The sequence below is a fragment of the Rhinolophus sinicus genome, linkage group LG05 (assembly GCF_036562045.2).
Source record: "Rhinolophus sinicus isolate RSC01 linkage group LG05, ASM3656204v1, whole genome shotgun sequence".
Lineage (NCBI taxonomy): Eukaryota > Metazoa > Chordata > Mammalia > Chiroptera > Rhinolophidae > Rhinolophus > Rhinolophus sinicus.
Genome location: NC_133755.1, coordinates 144,029,981 through 144,050,302, shown reverse-complemented (window position 1 = coordinate 144,050,302; position 20,322 = coordinate 144,029,981). Strand labels below are relative to the sequence as shown.

Below are 20,322 nucleotides of genomic sequence, written 5' to 3'. Positions count from 1 at the left end.
TTGGACTTGGGAAAACGGTATACAATATTTGTGTTAAGTAGGGAAGAAAACTCTCCTCGACATTCTTCTCACATTTTCTCACACAAAAAATGTTAGGTTTTATGGTATTTTTTAATGTGAAAACCACAATAACCAAAAGCTGGTGGTTAGATGTCATCTGGGAATGTGAATAAATGTTAGGAAAAAACAGAAAATCCTGTTTTTCTTTTCTTTCTTTTTTTTTTTTTTTTTTATGGAGGGCGCAGCTCAGTGGCCCATGCGGAGATCGAACCAGCAACCTTGGTGTTGTCAGCACCTAGCTTTAACCAACTGAATTAACGGGCCACCCCCAGTCTTATCTTTCTTAACACAGCCTTCCTTCACTCTAACTTCTCCCCACTTCTACATTCTGAACCAGGGGTTAGGATCAATCCACCTATAAGCATGTAAGCAGACAACATATTGTGAGTTAACTATCCTCTTTTTGTCAACAGAAGAAGGTGGGGACAGAGAAGACAAAGCAGGGAACACAGCTGCCAGGCCTGTGCATTGCCTGGGCTAACAGAAGCAAGCATGCAGTGAAAGACCAGACACAAAGCTGCTGGCACTAGAAACTGACGTGCCTTCATTCAGAAAATAAAATCCCAGAATCAAAAGGCTAAAATAACATGTGTGCATTTTCCCCTTCTTATTTCAAACTACTGTCTACTTTTTCATTTTGCAAATGGGATTTTGGTGTCATTCAGTAAGTCAGACAGTTAAACCAAGCTCACATATTTTCTTAACTACTTAACTTTCTTAGAAGTCCTTTTTTTTAGTGGCAGCTTTGCTCACAGGTTAAAAGAACGTCTTTCAAATGTAGAAACATTAAAAAAAAACACCCTCAGCTTAGTCCTAGTCTACATCTCACATCTGGGATAAAGCAGGCATAAAAATCCCCTAGAGGGAAAGTTAGGGAATTCTTAAAATTCTTCAGAGGGGAAAGGTTATAGAAAGCAGACCAGAAAAAGACAGTTTTATGTAAATAATGAACAGTAGTTTTCAATTATTAAAGGGAGAAACTGGTGAAGAAAAATCAACCTCCACAGCTGAACACAAATTATTTTTCCAAGGAAAAACTGCCGCATCACATTCAGAAGAAAGAAAACTAAGGATTTAACACACATTGAGGCTCAATCCAGATTTTCAACTTGCTGTATCTCTGAGAGAGGCAATATGGCATGATTTGTGAATGCTGCCATAAATTGTAGTATTCTTTATATTTCTGAATGTGCTTTAGATTATATATAAGATATATGGAATCAATGGCAGAAGTTTTGTAAAGCATTTTAGGTTTACTTCAGGAGTAGAACTTACAGTGAATAAAAAAAGTTAGTATAGCCATGCTAAATTATATAAAATAGAAATAAATCTTGGACTCTGCCCATATTATGTCTAGCACCCAAAGCTTCAAGGAGGCGGGCTGGATCCTTCAAGGTCAGAGACCTGGCCAAAAGAAACAACATTTTGTGGTTATGTCTGAGCAGGGGTGTGGTCTCTGGCAACACAGAGAGATGGCTGGGTCTGAAGTAATGCTCAGTTCCTACTGCCTCTCCCCACAGGGCTGTATTTCTTGCTCTTTCAGAGAACAATCACGCTAATAAAATTTTTTTAAAAGCTTGTATGTATTAAATCCCCAAAAGTCTAAGATTGGATGTAGCCATCAGTACAATTGACATTGTGGGGGTTCTAGGTATCTAGGGTGAGGATGGGTTGGAAGTTCCTCCTTTAACTGACCCCTACATGCATAGAAATGAAGATTTCTCCACGATTGGTTTTTGACTGTGTAGCTCAAGTCCTGGGTAGTATGGGGTAGCTTGGGTTGTGGGGGGATAGGTAAGAAGCTATGTAGAGACCAGAGAGTCTCCATCTCAGATTCTGTACAAAGGTGGTTAAGGCTGACTTGTTTACATTCTCTTTCTCCTCCCTTATGCATACCATCCCCCTATCCAGGCCCAGAGTCACTGAGACAGTCAGGGCTGTTTCAGAGGGTCCCTCACAATTCAGGACTCGCACTGTGAGCCCACCCACTTCTGCCATACTGCTTCCCGTTATGTAGGACGTGCCTGAGTATATTTAAACATGAAGAGTTGCTCCGGAAGCACAGAACCTCATTAAGATGTTGTTTTGGGAATGATGCCATCTCAATATGCCAACTGTTATTGAAGGTTCCCTAGTTATTACTTCAAATTCATATGAGGGTGTCAGGGCAGCAAGGCTGTTGAGTTAACGCACATGCAAAACATTAATTCTTGTTAGAAAACCATGTGGGCCCATGCAGAACCCACAGAAATTCTGCAGAATGATCATCTACGAAGACTGCCTAGGGAGAGAAAAGCCACAGCATTTACAGTGGCACAAATTTATGTGTTGCCTCCCTTGTATCACACTCAATATAACCAGCTCCGACTGCTTTCCCAGCTATGAAGCCTTTGTTGATCTACCCAAAGACCTCATTTCTCCTGTATCTGGTGCATAGCTGTACTGCATTAGACTGCGTCGGCCGTTTACATGCCCTGCCTCACAGAAGGTAGGACCATAGCTTCCTCTTCCCTTCATGAGGCTTCACATTGTACCTGACATATAAATGGCAGCTCATGAATGCCGGCTGAACTGAACTAACTCTTGAACTCAGGAGCCGGTAGGTATCATCACTAAAATGAGCAAGGAGAAACCTTATTCCCCCTTATTTGAAATCAAAGCAAGTTTAGAATTTTTCAGAACAAAATTCTGCTAGAAAACTAATGGAGAAAAATATAAGGCCTAGAAACTCCCATAGCCTATAAACTATTCAGTAGTTTTCAAAAAGAAAAAGGAAAAATATTAAACTTAAAGTCTAATCCAAACATGCTTTAGGTTGATATCAGGAAACCTAATTCCCTTTTATCATCTTAAGTTTTTCTAGAAAATTCTACCAAAAAGCCCCTATTTCCAGTCTAGGTTTTCCCCCTTTAACCTCTAACCTCAGAATTCTGTGGACCATTCTGTAAAGAGAACAGCTAAAATCAGACAAAAGGAGCATTTCTCAAGATAATTTTAGGTGGACTGCAAACGGACAGATTTTATGCTAATTTTATGTACTTATTTCAATGTTCATTAGGAAAAACTTTAACACATCAACAGATATATAAAGTACCTGTTTAAAATACATTTAAGTTTAAAAGTTTAACAATAACAAAAGTAAGTGGATAAGGCAAAATTTGTTGAAGAAGGTGGTGCCTGAATGGCTCAACTTTGAAAATGTTGAGTGAAACAATGGCCATTAAAGGCTAGTGAGTTTACCAGAATGACCAACTCGGACGCCTAGTGAGTTTACCAGAATGGCCAACTTGACTCCGGCTACAGAGAGAGAGAGAGAGAGAGAGAGAGAGAGAGACACACACACTTTGGACAAATTATTCTGTACTGTTCGATGTCCGTGGATGACCTCTCAAGGCATTCCCCTCTAGTTCACTGTTGCAAACACAGCACAGCACTGTGAACTCACTTAAATCTTTAAGTTGCAGTGCAACTTCAAGAGCATGGCATTTTCAACATGGCAAAATCACCGCTACCCTCAGCAGTTGCCTCTAATAATACGGTTTACCCGATATAATTCAATTCTCAGGATGTTTCTGAAAGACTCTACTGGGCCTCATTTCCCCTAAAAGTCTTTCCTCTTCTCCACTCCGAGTATAATACACTAGCTTTCCTAATCCGGTTTTCTTTCCCCTTCTTTTGTATTATTCTACACAGCTCAAAGAGCAAAATATTCCCAAATTTTGACCTAATCAATGAATACAATATAGTTCTTTAAGAATTAACCTGTCACTACAAGATAATACAGATAGCAATTTGACCATCTTTCTGCCTGTATGCCCTACATATATCTGCAGCACTCCTAGTTTGGCATTTTGCTTGGGCCAAGCCAAAGGATATAAAAAGTATTTAACAAGATGCTTGAATTCTAATTATCCTAAGTAGGTCCTCACACAGCAACAATAAGCAAACAATTATTTTGCTTTAATTCTGATTCCAACAATCCACTGCAGCTATTATGATTGCTGACACACAGAGAAATTTTGTGTGAAATGCTTTTCAAATATTTGATCTTTGACTTTACAGAGGCAAAACAGTATTAAAATTTACTGTACACTGTTATTCTAATAGTATCTTAGAGTAAAGACACAAAACAGTATTAAAGTATTTACTGTACATTGTTATTCTAATAGTATCTTAGAGTAAACTTCAGAGGCTGAACTAGAACTCAAATCTCCTAAATCCTAAACCAATGTTCTTTCTTTTGAGCACACTTTTAACAACACTCAGCATTAAAGGTTCCACTTCTGCCATCATTACACAAAGAAAGCACAGAAAGAGTACGCTGAAAACGAAGAGTTGAAAACTAGATTAGTACACATCAAGTTTCCAAAATGAAGTGAGTTTCCAAATAGTCTGGGACTGTTTATAAATGAAACACATGGTAGTACAGAAATTATTCCAATTCGTCTGGCGTTAGAAAATATTTTTTAAAAAATAATTTTAAAAACATAGACAGTATAAGGATGGAAGAGAGAAATCACCCTGCAGAAAGTAAAACATATCCCAAATTAAGCTGGATTAAAGACCCTCTTCTGTGCCACATCTAAAGCGCTGGCATTGTAATTAACATCGTGTGTGTGTGTGTGTGTGTGTGTGTGTGGCGTGGGGCAGACATGAGGGTAATCCCAGCTCTGCTGTCTACTAGGTTTGATCAACTGACTTCTGTCCTCAAAATCTCCATCCTCTCATCCATAAAATGGTCCCAACTTCCTGGGGCGATTAAATATGTGATGCACTTAGCATAGAACCTGACATGAAGAGCTCCATGAATAGTTGTTATTTTTAATAAAAGGGAAGATGTTTCAGACACGCAAGATTACATTAACTTATCCATAAAATATTTTATTTGAAGAAACTAAATATCATAAGCAAAAGAATGAGAACCAGAGATATTGTCTAGGGCAAGGTCATGCCACTTCTTAGAAACAGTTGAAATTAGAAAACAATACTCCTGACTCTTTAACATACCGTGTTTCCCCGAAAATAAGACCTAGCCGGACAATCATCTCTAATACGTCTTTTGGAGCAAAAAGTAATATAAGACCAGGTATAACATAATATATAATATAATATAATACCTGGTCTTATATTAATTTTTGCTCCAAAAGACGCATTAGAGATGATTGCCCGACTAGTTCTCATTTTCAAGGAAACATGATATCAATCATAGTAAGCTCAACATTCACTAGAAAGGAAAGCACATGACCCTTGAAAGTTTTCAAGTATTTGTTGAAGGTTTTGCCCCCAAAGAAAAGAATAACAACTGAATAAACTATTATCTGAGTTTGATTGCTTCCCAAGCCATTGATTCTTGGTGTAAAAAGGGTGACTGCTTCTTATGTACATCTTCCATATTCTTTCAAAAGAAAGGCCAAGTGATATATGGGCTTGGAAATACAATCTCTGGCTGGGGAGCTGTTTCCTAGTAACAAATTTATATTATGGAAGGGATACATGATTACTCAGGGAACATCTGCTGCCATTAACAGAGTTGATGTGTTAACCTCAGTCCCCAGTGTGGCCTTGGCTCAGTGTCATCAGTATCTCAGTTAAACACCCCAGGAGATGCTCTCCGATATTAATAAAAAAAGACTAAAACTCTCCTCCCCCAACACACATAAAACCAAACTGTTTGCTTTCATTTATAAGAAATACAATGATCAAGCCAATTGGGAAACATTTCTGGCTTTATTGGAAAACTACTATTGATCTAGTAAAATTACTAGATAATTGCCTGATGAACAAGGAATCAAAACAAAGGCGCTGGGAAGGGCTCTGAGCTTGGAATACCTCAACCAGTCAAGGTCACTGCCATAACTGCACTTGAAAGGATTGTCAGCATATGAGATATCATTAAAAATAAAAAATTTAAAACTGAATTGTAACGATATTTAGTAAAGAGCAAAATGTACATCCTCCATAGCTCCTGCCACTACCCCACCAAGCTCAGCCCAAGGGTAGGTGTTCCAGGCTTCCCAACCCAATGGATGGGCACAGTAGTTAGTTATATTATTAGGACAGTCAAATACCTCCACACTAGGACTACGTATACCATATACATAAAACGCTAAAACAATCCCGCAGACCAGACAACTGAATGGGCCTGATATCATACCTTTCCCCTGGAAAATGCGTAGACCCGCAGACATTAGCATCTATGGCTTCCTTGTTCATGCTTCCATTAGTTCCCTCTGTCTTTAGGCCTCCAGTCTCATTTTAGGCAAACTCTGATGGCCTAAGAGCACTAATACATCCTAAACAAGCTGCCCATTTCCTTCTCTGATCTATTTTAGAATTTAACTCTCAAAGAAACCCATTTCCAAGTATTTGGGAAACATCTTGCCGTGGTCTCATACATGCTACCCTTACTGTTTCCACATATTTTAACTAATGGAATGTATACATTTTTAAAGTTCTCCTTACCTTTCTATTTCAATTTTATTACATGTACACTTAGGATAATTTCTGAAAAATAATTTTTCTTCACTAGCAAAATAAACCTTACATGTTGCTGGTAAATTTTTGTAGTGAAATAAATCTGACATTATTCTTAACTATGTCAAATCCTAAGAAAACATATGGTTTGGGTACTATACAATCATTCCCTAAAATTATACTCCCTGATGTGTAAACTCTGCGGACTCAGCCAAAAAAGCAAATTTTAAAAACCAAGGGCTCTTAATCAAAATGAAAGTTGCTTTTACTGAAGGCTTATTGTTTCTTTATTTAAGGGTGAAATGAAATATATCTCCCTAAAAAGTCATTTCCAAACAAAAATCCACAATATGAAATTATACCATATGGAACCCCCAGGAATTTACACACACTACTGAGAGAGTAATTATAACCCTGAACCCACACAGCAAAACCACACTATGTATAATAATGGTGTTCACCAACTCCACACTCAACACTGGAGAAACTTTAGGTTAGATCTGTGCTTTGTGAAGCTCTGAGCAAAGAACAGTTCTATACTGTCCCCAAGAAAGTTTCTGTGAAGATACCACATTTTCTCATAATCTGAAGCTCACGTTTTTCTTACACCAACAATAATAATTGTAAAATTCCTTACATGAGAAGAATCCTTAATCTAAGTTATGTTTAAAATGGCCACACATATTTTCTGGTGTTAAGTCTGAAGGCTCCATCTCCCATTCATCAGAGACTACGTGAATGAGTAATTTAGTGGCTAGCAAACTGAGGCATAATTTACTAGTAGAGTTTTGCTTGGTGCACATTACTACAAAACTAAGAAACATTACAATCCAGCTTTTGAGAGAGTGGTTGTCTTACAGAATGTAGAAAGGAAATGAAACCTGCATCATTTTCATGGAGGCAAAGAAAAGGCAGAGTAGAAATTGGGGGGGAGGGGTCTATAAAGTCACTGATGCAACCACCAGAGTACTTCATTTTGCTTACAGAAAGGCTAAAAGAAAATGAAATGGTTAGACTTTCTAAGATAAGCTGTAAGTATATTCTCGTTTATCTAGCAGTCTAACAATTGGAAATCTTCTGATTGGTGCTTCTTTATTATAATTTGAGTTGATTTTCTTAATGATGGTGTTAGACTACAACATCCTACAGTATTTTCAGAATTTTTTATTCTGATATTATATTCAGAATAATTTAATGTCGAGTATAATTAGTATATTTCTTTTTGGTATTCTGAATCTTTTAAAAAGTAGCAATTTATGCATATGTATTAAGTTTTCCAATGCACTGTTTTCCAGAATTGGAATAGCAATTCCCTATCCATGTTGGAAGTAAGAAATTCTTGTAAATATTAATTAACTAATTCAGTTATGTATTGAGCAGCTATTAAATCCACGAACTCTGCTAGGCATGAGGATACAAAGTAAATAAACAAACAGAAAAACTGTGCTCTCCTCTTAATATAGGATTAAAAAAATCTAAGAAACTGCTGTTTTTGAGGTTTTCAGTGTGTTTTTTTAAACTGCAGTAACTTGTATTACTCTATTAAATAGGAATTTCTCCCTTAGTTCAAAGCAATTTATTTAACCCACTATAACTGGCCCCAAAACAAAATAATAATTTTTTTTTTTCCAAAATTTTTCTAAATAGTAAGTAACCAGAGATGTTCTGGAAGGTTCTGAAAAACCACCTTTAACTTTCTCAGCAATAGCTTTAAGCATGAAAACGCTCTTTTCTGGCATTACTGGCTAAAAAAAATAATAAAGCATAGAAAAGAAGATGAACAGAGATAATGACACCAATAGCTAAATATAACATCATACAGTTTCAAATAACAGTTACACGAAACTATGAAATGCTAATGAAAACTAAAGTAAAATTTTTCTTCCTGCCATAGATTCATGAGGGCAGACTGGTGAGGGGGTTAAAAGGGCTACAAGCTCACCACTGCATGCTAACTATCTATACCTAGTCCCTCATTTAAAATGAAGATTAAAATGGTATTTGTCTCATAGACTGGTTGGAAGATTAAATGAGATAACACCTACAAAAGCACTTACCACTTTCCTGTAAGTGTTACCCCCAAACGCAAACTATGGTCATTCACCTCAGAACATGATTAGTGGTTGAGGGCACAACTAGATACCGACTTCTAAGGTTTGGATACCCAGAGCCACCAAATCCTTAGCCATGTCCCTGTTTTCTTCTCTGTAAAATGGATGAAATAATTACACCTTCCTCGCAGGATTTCTGGGATATTAAATTAGCTGATACGCTTAAAGCAATAAAAGGGTGCCTAGGATTTACAAGGTGTTCAGTAAATGCTAGCAGTCATCATCTCAATGAGAACGCCAAGGTCATTTCCACTGAAGGGAAGTGTGCCATGACACCAGGAGGAAGCGCTCAAAAAAAACAGGTACAATGCATTGTGTATTCATAACCTTGCAGACTCTTCAAGAGCCTAAAAATATCAAATATTTTGACAAATATAAAGTATTTGATGCCAAGAGGTTTCTACTTCTTCCTGCTCAACTGCATATTTATAACTCTCAGGGTACATGTTCCAAGTAACTGAACACATCTGAGGATGAAAGAAGCCTTCAGATCTAATACTACTTCTCCATCACCCAAATTTATATAGACAGATAAAGCTTACTGATACATCATACTAATGTTTGTGTTCGTGTGTGCGCTTACACAGAAAAACCTCTCTCTCTCTCTCTCTCTCTCTCTCTCTCCCCCCCTCCACCCCTTCTCTCCTTCCCTTCCCCTGCCATCCCCTCTCCATCCCTCCCTCCCTGAGCTGGGATATCAGTCTTCTGCCTGGGATTGGAATTTACACCATGGGCTTTCCTAGGCTCCACCTTGCAGACAGCAGATCGTGGGACTTTTCAGCCTCCGTAATCACATGAGCCAATTCGTCTGCCTTACCAGCAACGTCCAGGCCACATTTCCTCTTTTACGCTGCTTCCTGATTTCAATCAATCCCCCATTTCCACTGTTCTTCTAGCCCAGTATCTACAGACTTCTGTGGGATGAGTCATGGCATCCACGACAGATTTTTAGGTGAAGCACCACAAAACACGTTTAACTTTTTATATGTAATCTACTCTGGTTCACTCATTCATGAATTTAGCTAAAACTACGTATCTTTGGGGATTGTCCTTATATAATCTCCTCCAGGATAGGGTCCTATAAGTTTATCCCTAATGATAATGACTCTTAGAAGCACGAATACCATGTGGAAGGTAACACCATGCTTCGCAGGAAAGGGTTAACTCAGCAGGCCTACTGCTCATACACTACCCATCTCCAAGAAAGGCCTGCCTTCAGGACTGGCCCTTGTTTAGCTCCGGGGAGATGAGCTGGGAACCCTTGTAATTTTCTGCTGGATGGGAATTTTTTGCATGCATGCCTGAGGCCTTGGGTCATGTGGCACCAGTGTGATCTGATAGTTTATACTATCAGTGTGATTTATGATAAATTCCTATCTTTGTTCTGGGGGGAGGGGGAGCTAGAGTCTGAATAGCTGAAGTAAGTCATGCAAGTGTTGCATGATTACATGACTGAACCCCAATAAAAGCTCTGGACACCAAGGCTGGGGGAGCTTTCCCAGCTGGCAACAGTGTGCATGGCTGTTGCACACTGTGGCTGGGAGTGCATCTCCACTAGGAAAGCACACCTAGAAGCCTACGCTTGGTTTCTCCTGGACTTTGCTCCAAGCACCTTATCCCTTTGCTGATTTTAATCTGTATCCTTTGGCTGTATTAAACCACAACCCTGATTATAACAACTTCCAGTGACTCACTGAGCCCAAAGGTGGTCTTGGAGACCCCAACTTTGATTGTTAGTCCAATCATCTAAATTCCTGTTAGGATTATGAGAGTCTTGCAATAACTCTTTTTTCCCATTAGAACAGAAAATGTTGTGATACTTTTCACCAAATCTTTCTCTTTACTCAACTTTTGTTATTGTTCTCTTGACTCATATCCAGGAAAAGGATTCTGGATATTACTATTGAAGCAAACGACACAGCAAAACATACTGGACTTACAGACTGCTTAAAAGCTTTAGATATTGTCTAACAGATAGATGCTAGGCAAAAAGCTTAAAAGAATTTCTGGGAAAGTAATTTGCTGGCGTTAAAGCTACACTTCCAGTTCATTCCATTTAAAATAAAAATTTCATATATGGAGCGATGCTTTTAGCACTATACATAAAGAGCTTTTTTATTCCTTACTTATATTTAAGCTTTCTTCCACTTTTTGAAACTTCAAATACGCACCGATGATACATTTACTCTTTTGCTGCCTTTCACATCCTCAAACAATTTTTTGTATGTACTTTTTTTGGTCAAAAATTTTTGTCTCACAGATCAGTTCTTTGGCCTCAGAATCCCTGAGTACTTGCTGAATGTTCTCTTATGACTCTTAACCAGAACTCAGGATACCACGTATCTGCTTTGTAAAACAGTGATAAACAGATGTAATTAACCCAAAGATATAGGCTTTATCTTCTCAGACTTCCCCATTTCAGTTGCTGGCAACCAATCCTACCAGCAATTCAGGCCCAAACTCCTCCACTTCCCCTTCCCTTCCCTCTCTGTCTCCATATCCAAACAATCAGCAAATTCTATTGAGTCCATCAAAGAATACATCCAGAATCCAGCCCCTTTCGCCAACCCCGTACCAGCCCACGTTACACCATGTCTTGCCTGAATTGCTGCTACAGCCTCCAAACTCGCCTCCATGCCTTCACCCTTACCTCCCGACAGTCACTCTCAACACTGGAGCCAGAGCTGTTCAATCATAAGTCAGATTATGTCCCCACTGCATTAAAAACCCTCCGCTGGCTTCCCACCTCATTCAGAGTTAAGAACCAAAGTGCTAACAATAGTTCTCAAGGCACCGCATGGTCTGGCCTGTCTGCCTTCATATCCTACAACTCTCCTGCCTCTTTCCCCCTTCTTGAGTTGTGGCCTCCTGTCTATTCATTTTTTTTTTTTTTTGGTAACATTTTTTTTATTAGTTTCAGGTGCACAAAACAATGTAATAGTTAGACATTTATCATTTATATCCCTCACAGTAACAATCCCCTCTCCCATCCACTATCCCTCTGACATCGCACTCAGCCATTACATTTCCACTGTCTCTATTCCTAATGCTGTACTCCGCTTCTTGTAAATATATATATATATATATATATATATATATATATATATATATATATATATAAAATTGTAGTTGACATTCATTATTGTTCGGCTTCAGCTTCAGGTGTACAGTGCAGTGATCAGGCATCTACATCATACCTGAGGTGGTCTCCCTAACGAGACAAGTGTCCATCGGATACCCTACAAACACACGGGGAGTCCTCCTTCCTCAGCACCTGTGTGCTTCTTCTTGCTGCCTAGAATGCTTCCCACAGACATCTATGTGGCTTGCTCCCCTACCCCCTTTAGGTGTTTGCTCAAACGTCATTTTCTCAGTCAGGCTGGCTGTGATCATCCCCATCTTATTTAAATTACATCCTTACCATGTACAACCACCACCATTCGCTAACTCCCTTCAAAGTTTTATTTTCTTTATAGCACTTATTCTCATAGCACCCTTCTCATCGACTGTATAATTTACTCATTTCTTCTGTGTGCCTGGCTCCCCGGTTCAGAATGTAAGCTCCATGAGGGCACTTTCTTTCTGCTCCCTCCCTAACACCTAGAAGAGTGTCTAGCACTTAATAAACACTTAGAGATTTATTGAATAGATGAACATGGCAAGACGTAAACCTTTAAAAACTCAGAGATAACTACACATATAATTATAGAGCTGTATAAATATTACTACATAAAAAGCAACAAAAATCTTTGTGCACCAAGACAAACCATCTGGAGATAAAATGCACTACAATGCTGGACACCTTCAAGGTTCATCCAGGTGATGATCACAGAATTTCCTGAGAGCTGCTGTCACACCTAGCACGCTCCCTCACCACCCTTAGGCACAGCGCTCTCACCACGTCGCCCCAGGCTGCGGCTGGCTCACGTGTCTCCCCAAGTCTTGCCACACCCCTGTTAACGTGCAGGGGCCACCTCCCATCACCGGACGCAGTCCACTTCCTCCGAGTCCTATGTTTTGCACCATTGCATGGATGGTTTTCAATGGTTTCTCAGAGTCTTTCCTAATGTCGTCTAAAACTCTTAGCCCATTTTGCATGGGACTAGACCTCCTGCTCCCTCAGGCGGCACTAGCCAGGCCTCTCTCTCCACTGGATGACTGTTTCAGTGCAAGGACTTGTTGTTGAGGTTGTTCTGTTTTGAAATTTAAAGTAGTTCCCTTTATTACATAATTGTTTGGCATAAGGGCTTTATTAGTGCTATTATTTGCAAATTTAAGAAAAAATCAGTCTGAACTGATAACATTTCTCTAGGGAATTCAAAAGAATGAGGATGGTTTCTAATAAAATATTATTTACTTTATACCTTTATCATTTCTATTATTTTGTGCTAAAAAACTTATCCCGCTGAGTTTTTATAGCTCTGTAAAAAGAAACAATAGTCAGAAAACAATTTCCGAGGAAAAGAAAAGTTTTGCGGGACTGCTGGAGACTACACACACACACACACTATGCAGAACAAAAGAATAATCTCCGAATTGCTTGCCTTAGGTCCACAGGCCAAAACACATACTCCTGCCAGAAATACCCCAACTCAGAGCCTGAAACATGGCCAGATATTTAATGTCGGTGTCTTTGTGTATGTTTAAGGTCATGGATGTTTACCTCAGTGTCTATATATCTTTGTCTTGGTCAATCTATTGTCTATATTTCATTCTGTCTTTCGCATCCTATGCTGGGAGTGTTAGCGCCATTCTTTGCATTTCTTAATCCAAGCATTTACCTACCATATCCATCCACCCTGCCTATTTTACTCCATCTCTGCTGACAGCCAGATTCCACTTAGCTACTTCTTTTGGTCAAACCTAATGAAATTCTCTTCATCTATGCTGGAGTAAACTCCTTCCGCACTAATTTAAATTTTTTTACATTTTGTTCTCATGTCTTGTCCTAAGTCAATGCAGAGACTAGATGGCCATCTGTCAGGTGATTCCTGAGTTAAATGGGGCAGGGGAAGGGACCGGATGCCACTTAAGGTCCTTCCAAATTAAAGATTTTATGAAGTATCTTTGACTCTTTCAGGGACACCTTATCCTCTGTTGTGCTCTCCTGTGATGACCGAATCTCATTTGCCTTAACACACATGCAAGATGGAACCAGCCTCTTCATCCCTGGGGCCACCTTAGTTCTTTTAGTGTCTTTCTCGGAGTGACTCTCCTGGCACGTTATTCACTTAAAATCACCATTTCTCTATGTACTCTTTTTAGTCTTCACAGGTAATTTCTATCATTTGGGGATATTTCTAACTTCCTCAGTGATTTAGGAACCTCAAACATATCTGCCCATTCTACTTCAATCCCTACTGTATACCCGAGAAGCATCAACTTCTATCTTACCTCACAGCTACATATCCACCCACTTATTCATTTCCAATCAACTCCTTAATAAAATCCTTATCATTGATACTTTAGATGTTTGCCTCTTTCCAAAAACATTCAATTCTTCCTTTATCACCTGTACTCTTGAGATAGCGATATATCATCCAAATTTATTGAAAAGACTGAAGTTACTCAGTGCAAGCATAATGCTCCTAAACTTATCTTAATATTTGTATTACTCAATCCCAAAAGGAAAGAAGTTACAAAGAATGCCATACTGGAAAGAAGAAAGTCAAAAGATCCTTTCAGGAGACACCAATATCCCAAGGCCCTCTGTGACATGTCCACTGCTGTGGCTGTTCAGGAAATGGTTCAGGTCCAGGCAAACAGGATAGAAGAGCCAAGGACAGCTCATTAATTGTTTCTCATAGAAACCTACAGTCTTCCTCTTTCCTACAATCCTTTCCCCACAGTGTGGTACGCTCAAGAGAGCTGACATGGAATCTGTTATGGGTTGAATGGTGTCCTGCAAACATTCACATGCTGGAGTCCTAATCCCTTAGACCTCACAACGTGACCTTATTTGGAAACCGGGTCATTGTAGATATAATTAGTGAAGAAGAGGTCACACATTGGAGGAGGATGGGCCCCTGATCCAATAAGACTGGAGATTTTATAAAAAGGGGAAATTTGGAGATAGACAGACATACACACATAGGAAGAAAGCCATGTGAAATGAAGGTAAAGAATGGGGTGAAACTTCAAGAAACAACTAGGAACTTCATGAAAGACTGACAGAAACCACCAGAAACTAGGAGAGAGGCATGGAAAAGATTCTCTCATGGCCTGAAAAGGGACCAACCCTGCTGACACTTTAATTTCAGACTTCTAGCCTCCAGAACTGTGAGACAATACATTTCTGGTATTTAAACCACCCAGTCTGAGGTACTTTGTTCCCTCTTTCTGCCCCACACGCAACCTCTTTCCTTTCTCAAAGAATACAGTGTTCCCTGAAGCCATCCCTGGCAATTCCATCCATAAGTGCTCTCCCCTGGGGCCCCATATATGCATTGCTCAATATTCTTTGGGAATTGAGGTATGAGGCCAGCCGAAAAGGTGCTTGTATCAGCTTATAAGATGGCAGAAGAAATAATATAGTTATACAAACCACCAAAACAAAAGGAAGTACATATCAGAATGACCAAGTACTACTGAAATTTACAAACGTTAACATTTCTGGCCGGTGTAAAGAAGGAAGGATGCACTGAGAATGTGGGATTTGAACTGGGCTTGAAAAGGGGGGTTAGTAAGAATATTAATAGCTTTAACTGTCTCTACTAATTTGCATTTAGTACTAGTTACAGGCATATCAAATTATTTGCAGGCATATGTTATCTTCCTTTCTCTCATTTATTGTTTCAGTCCTCGCTGGACCCAAAAGAGATTTGAGGTCGAGCTCACCTACTCAGGTACAAGCTGCTAGGAGGTAGGGGTGAGTCTTGTCTTTCCTAAAGTGTCAAGCACCACTGATTACATGCAATACAGACCTTCAAAAAATATTTGTGGGAAACAATGAAAGAATATACGAGGAAGACAAGGAAGAAAGGAAAGAGGATGTCGTAAAAGGAGATAAGTGAATTTCCATGATTTTTCTAAGAGGTTCTCCTCAGCCTGGCAGCCACTCCACTTTGCTGCTCACTCCTCTTCCTGTGCCTTCACCCTCCCTGCAATGCTTCTTTCCCTCCTCTTTTTGGCACAAAATCCTCCAAGACTCAGTTCATTCTCCCCTCCTAGTTGGGTATTCTCTGCCCATGAAATCCTTACAGATCTCCTCCTTCCTGCAACCCTGCTACGTGCATTTGTCTCTGTTCAGCACTTAGTTGTTCTCACAAAGTTTCATAGTCAGTTATTCTTCTCCAACCAGATTTTATAGTTCCTCCAGGCTGGAAACGATGTCCTATTTATTTTGCATGCCTCCCCTCTTTGCCTCTATCTAGATGTCCCCTCAAACACAGAAGCACCTGGCACATACTTGCTGAATGACTAAATCCTTTCAGGATGTCTATCGCTCAAGTATAGCCTTCTTTCATCTGACTCTCCAGGTTCAAAAGTACACTGGAAAAAGATATATATCAAAGCATTCATTGCCAAGTAACACGGCCTTATCTTTTCTAAAACTTGCAATCACTGCACCAAACTACAGTGGCTTCACCACCAAGAAAAAATGGTGTAAGCACACAAAGAGGGATCTGTTGTTATGTAACCACCCTAACACTGCGAGCTCAATTCAAGTTCTTTAGCACAGGGTTTATCATTTTAAGGCAATTTAGTAGTATAAATACTGCTACACGTTTCTTCCCCAAGAAAGACACTGGAAGTGGTCCAACTTACCCTAAAACTTGCAAGATGAAATTTAACAAGTAGAGGTGAAATTGAATTTTTAAAGTTCCTACAGTGGGTACTCAAATACCATTTAATTTGAGTTTTATATAGAATTCTATGCAAGTCTAAAAATTTTAATGGTGAAAATCTCATCAACCCTATCATAGCACATGGTTAACAGGATGAATTCAATCTGAACAATACTGGTTTTCTTAGGAAAAAAGGTGAATCCTAGAATTTCACCAGTGTTTAGGAAAGGATAAATTGAACTACTGCACAAAAGCAACAGATTGATTCTTACTTCACTCTCCACTTCTTCTGGGTTCCCGTTAGAACCAGTAGGGTCTAACTTACAGATTTATAGTAAAGATAGAGGAAGAAAAGAAGAAATGTACCTCACATCTCAAGGGGCCAGCAAAAGAAACTCTCACCTAAGGTAACTCTGCAAGCTTTTCAATGCTTCCAGGAATCAATTTCTTTTGAGAAAGATAACTGTGAAAAGCATTTCAAAATTGCTGTAAAACTAAGTTGAAACACTTAATTGCAGCTGCCTAAGATATTGACATTGCTGGGCTTACTTTTTGGCATCCCCCAAGCCCATTGACCCAATATTGGCTGACAGTGCATTTTCCAACACCTTTCACTGCATCAAAATGAACCTGCTTTTAAGATAATTACATCTTAAGTACTGCCTAATTTTAAAATTGAGAAAAAAACAGAACCACTGTCCTGAAACTACAGAATTAATTCTACTACAGATTCAATCTCCTAAACAAAAAGGAAACAAAGTTCACACTGTTTCTTTCTATAAATACCATTAAATCTTTTAACTGGAATTACTGCTACAAAAAGTTTGGTATGAGAGAAGCTTCCAGACTCTTTCTGACATGGGCAACCTCTATATTTTGCCCAGATGATGGATGAATGCTCTGGATGTTCATGTGGCCACTGTTGCCAGTCTAGTTCTACTATGAAAAATGGAGCAGAAAAACAGAAAAGATTGTTACTGAGAGTCCAAATGAAACATGACAGTCTGGTCGCAAGACCTTTTTTTTTTTTTTTTAAGACTTTCTAGAAATGTGGAGAAAAGTGACCTGTTTGAGGTAAAAACAGATTAAGCATAGAGGAGTTTTCAGACACTGTGATGTGTGCCTGAATGAAAAGTTAAAGGAAACAGGTATGATCAGTATTTAACCAGTTAGTAAATACTTTGTATTAACAAATAAAAATGCTAAATAGAAACTATAAAGGCAACTTGTATTTCAGGCCCTAAAACTGACCACTTCCACACTCACATACAGTTGATACTTTAACAACCCGGCAGTTAGGGGTGCCCATGCCCCGTGCAGTTAAAATATTTGCATAGAATTTCTCACTTCCCAAAACTTAAAGACTGATAGCTACTACTAACTGGAGGCCTTACCAACAACATAAATAGTCGATTAACACATATTTTGTATATGTATTACATAATGTATTCTTACAATAAAGTAAGCTGGAGAAAGAAAAAATGTTAAGAAAATCATAAGGAAAAAGCATTTTCAGTACTGTACATATTTATTCAGGAAAAAAGCTACATATAAGTGGACCTGTGCAACTCAAACCCATGTTGTTCACAGGTCAATGTAATTAAATCATTTTTAATTTCTAAGATTTTCAAATCCAGATGAGTGGAAGTCATAACATTAGAACCCCAGAAGACAAACACTAACATCCCCTCAGGACAAGCTCACTTCAACCTTTCTAACCAAAGAAGAATTCAAAGGCCTGCTTTAGGAATCTATTCTGAAGGTTAAAACATTCAGAAAAACTTCGCTGTATTTAGCATAAATCCCTCCTGATGCTTGCTGTAAGTCCATTTCCTCCTCTTTTTCTTCAGGAAAGATGGAAAACAGCTGTTCAACACCCCCTTTCAGGCTACTTTTTCTTTCTTGCCAGGCCCATTCCCCCCACGGGAGAAGTGTACACACTGCAGGTGATTCCAAAACCCAGCGGGTCCATGCCAGATTATCTACAGGGCCGGTTAGCCAGGCCGCATTCACGCCTCCTGGAATGACATCACTCAACTGCAAAGGCCCCTAGAAACATTCTTTACTAGAATTAGTGGAATTCTAGAAATCCAGTGCTTAGAGTCTGTCCTCAGATATACTCAAACAACAAAAACGGCGTAGTTTCAAGGAGACGAGTTTACAGTCAGCCTGCAGAGAAGATAAGGACTGTCCTGCAGCCAGGCCACCTGGGTCTTCACTACTGCTCTAGCTCACAGGTCAGGATGGTGAGCTCACCTTGGCAGCAAACAGGTTTAAACTACTTAGTGCGTTTTATCATGCAGTTGGACTTTCTTATCGCTGACACAACTTTCTGGAAGTAAACTCACTTGAGAAATGCAGTAAGTCTTTCAATACTTCTACCAATCTAAAAGACTGCACGAAATGAAAGCGTCAATTTGTAGTCTCTTATTTCTCTGAGTAATCTCTACTGGAGTCAGAACATCATCTGCAGAGCACTACACTTCGTACCAAAATTTACATAACCAATCTAATGTTGTTGCCCCCCACTGAAGGAACTGTTAACAAATATCCTCATGTTTTCTTGCAACAGCCATTAGACTCCAACAGTAAAGTCAGTATATTGCCTACTTCATCAATAAAAATATTATAGACCCACAAGCTTGGTGAGCCCATTTCCTTTACAAATCCCTTTTAAGTGTTATGAAATGCTGATTCAGCTTTGTTGTGGTACAACATCTGCATGCATTAAAGGCCTATTGCTTAGTAGCTAAGTTTGTTACACAAGAGAAAAATACAAAAGCCTTGATTTAATCAATACACATTCACAACTCTATGGCATCTGTGTATGCAACAAATATTTCAAATAGAAAGATTTAAATGGAAGCTTTTTGACTATGAACTTATTCAAATTATACTTTAAAAAGCATGTAAAACTAGACACATGGGATTTTACTATCAGTCCTGCTATTTTTTGCATTAATTGGGGACAACAGAGGCATTATTAATTCTATAAATAATACCAAAAACATTTTTTTAGCATGCAGACACATACGCTCAGTTGCAAACTCACTCTGATCCTGTCTAGGAAAAGCAGATGGACACAACCTACAATGGAGATGTCACGTATGTGTAATTGAGAGCTAACTTCCTATTTGTCTTCTGTTATATTTTTAAAAACAAGACTACACTTACCTAATAGTTATAACTATTCCCAAATCTACAATGCCAAAATAAGCCACGCTTATTATCAGTATGTTTACAGCTTCTAGATATTACTGAAGAGACAAATTCTGTTCTTTCAGGTATTGCTTACTAACATTTGATGACAACACTTACCAAGATCTTGTTTATGGAATATCCCAAGAGAGTTGAAAAAAACAGAAAGAATTCAGTGGTAATTTTTATGCTCATTAAAATTCACAGTGTTATTCTGAATTAAGAACTAAACAAACTACTGCATTCAAGAAATAAACACATGGCCTCAGCAATCTTTTCTTCTCTTTCCAAATTAAAAGCATTCCCTTTTCCTCTTTGTGATCTTCAACCATCTCTCTGAACACTCTGCCTCCTGCAGGTTTATACTCTCCTGGGCATTTGAAAGAGGACCTGGAATTCACACCCTCAACAGGCTGGAGCTTGCCTAGATAAGCAGAAATAAGCAATACTTGGTAAAGCACCCAAAGACGTGAGGCCAGCTAATGAGATCTGATCCACGAGCCTAGGGCTCCGCAGAAATTAGAAGAGGCCCCACAATGGAATCCTTCCAAGACATGAGAAGAGATATAGAGGAATGGAAGAGGAGGGAGCTGTTGGAAGTGGGTCTGTAAATAGCCAGTTTACAGAAACCTGGAAAGCACATAAGCATTCATTCTAGAGCTGGCAGTTCATGGACAGCAGTGAGTAGTAAA

General features: G+C 38.9%; 1 protein-coding gene across 3 annotated transcripts in view; it reads right to left on the bottom strand.

The window, feature by feature from the left end:
- DSE (dermatan sulfate epimerase) overlaps positions 1–20,322 on the bottom strand; it is a 58,052-nt gene that overhangs the window by 32,659 nt on the left and 5,071 nt on the right. The window lies entirely within an intron of this gene.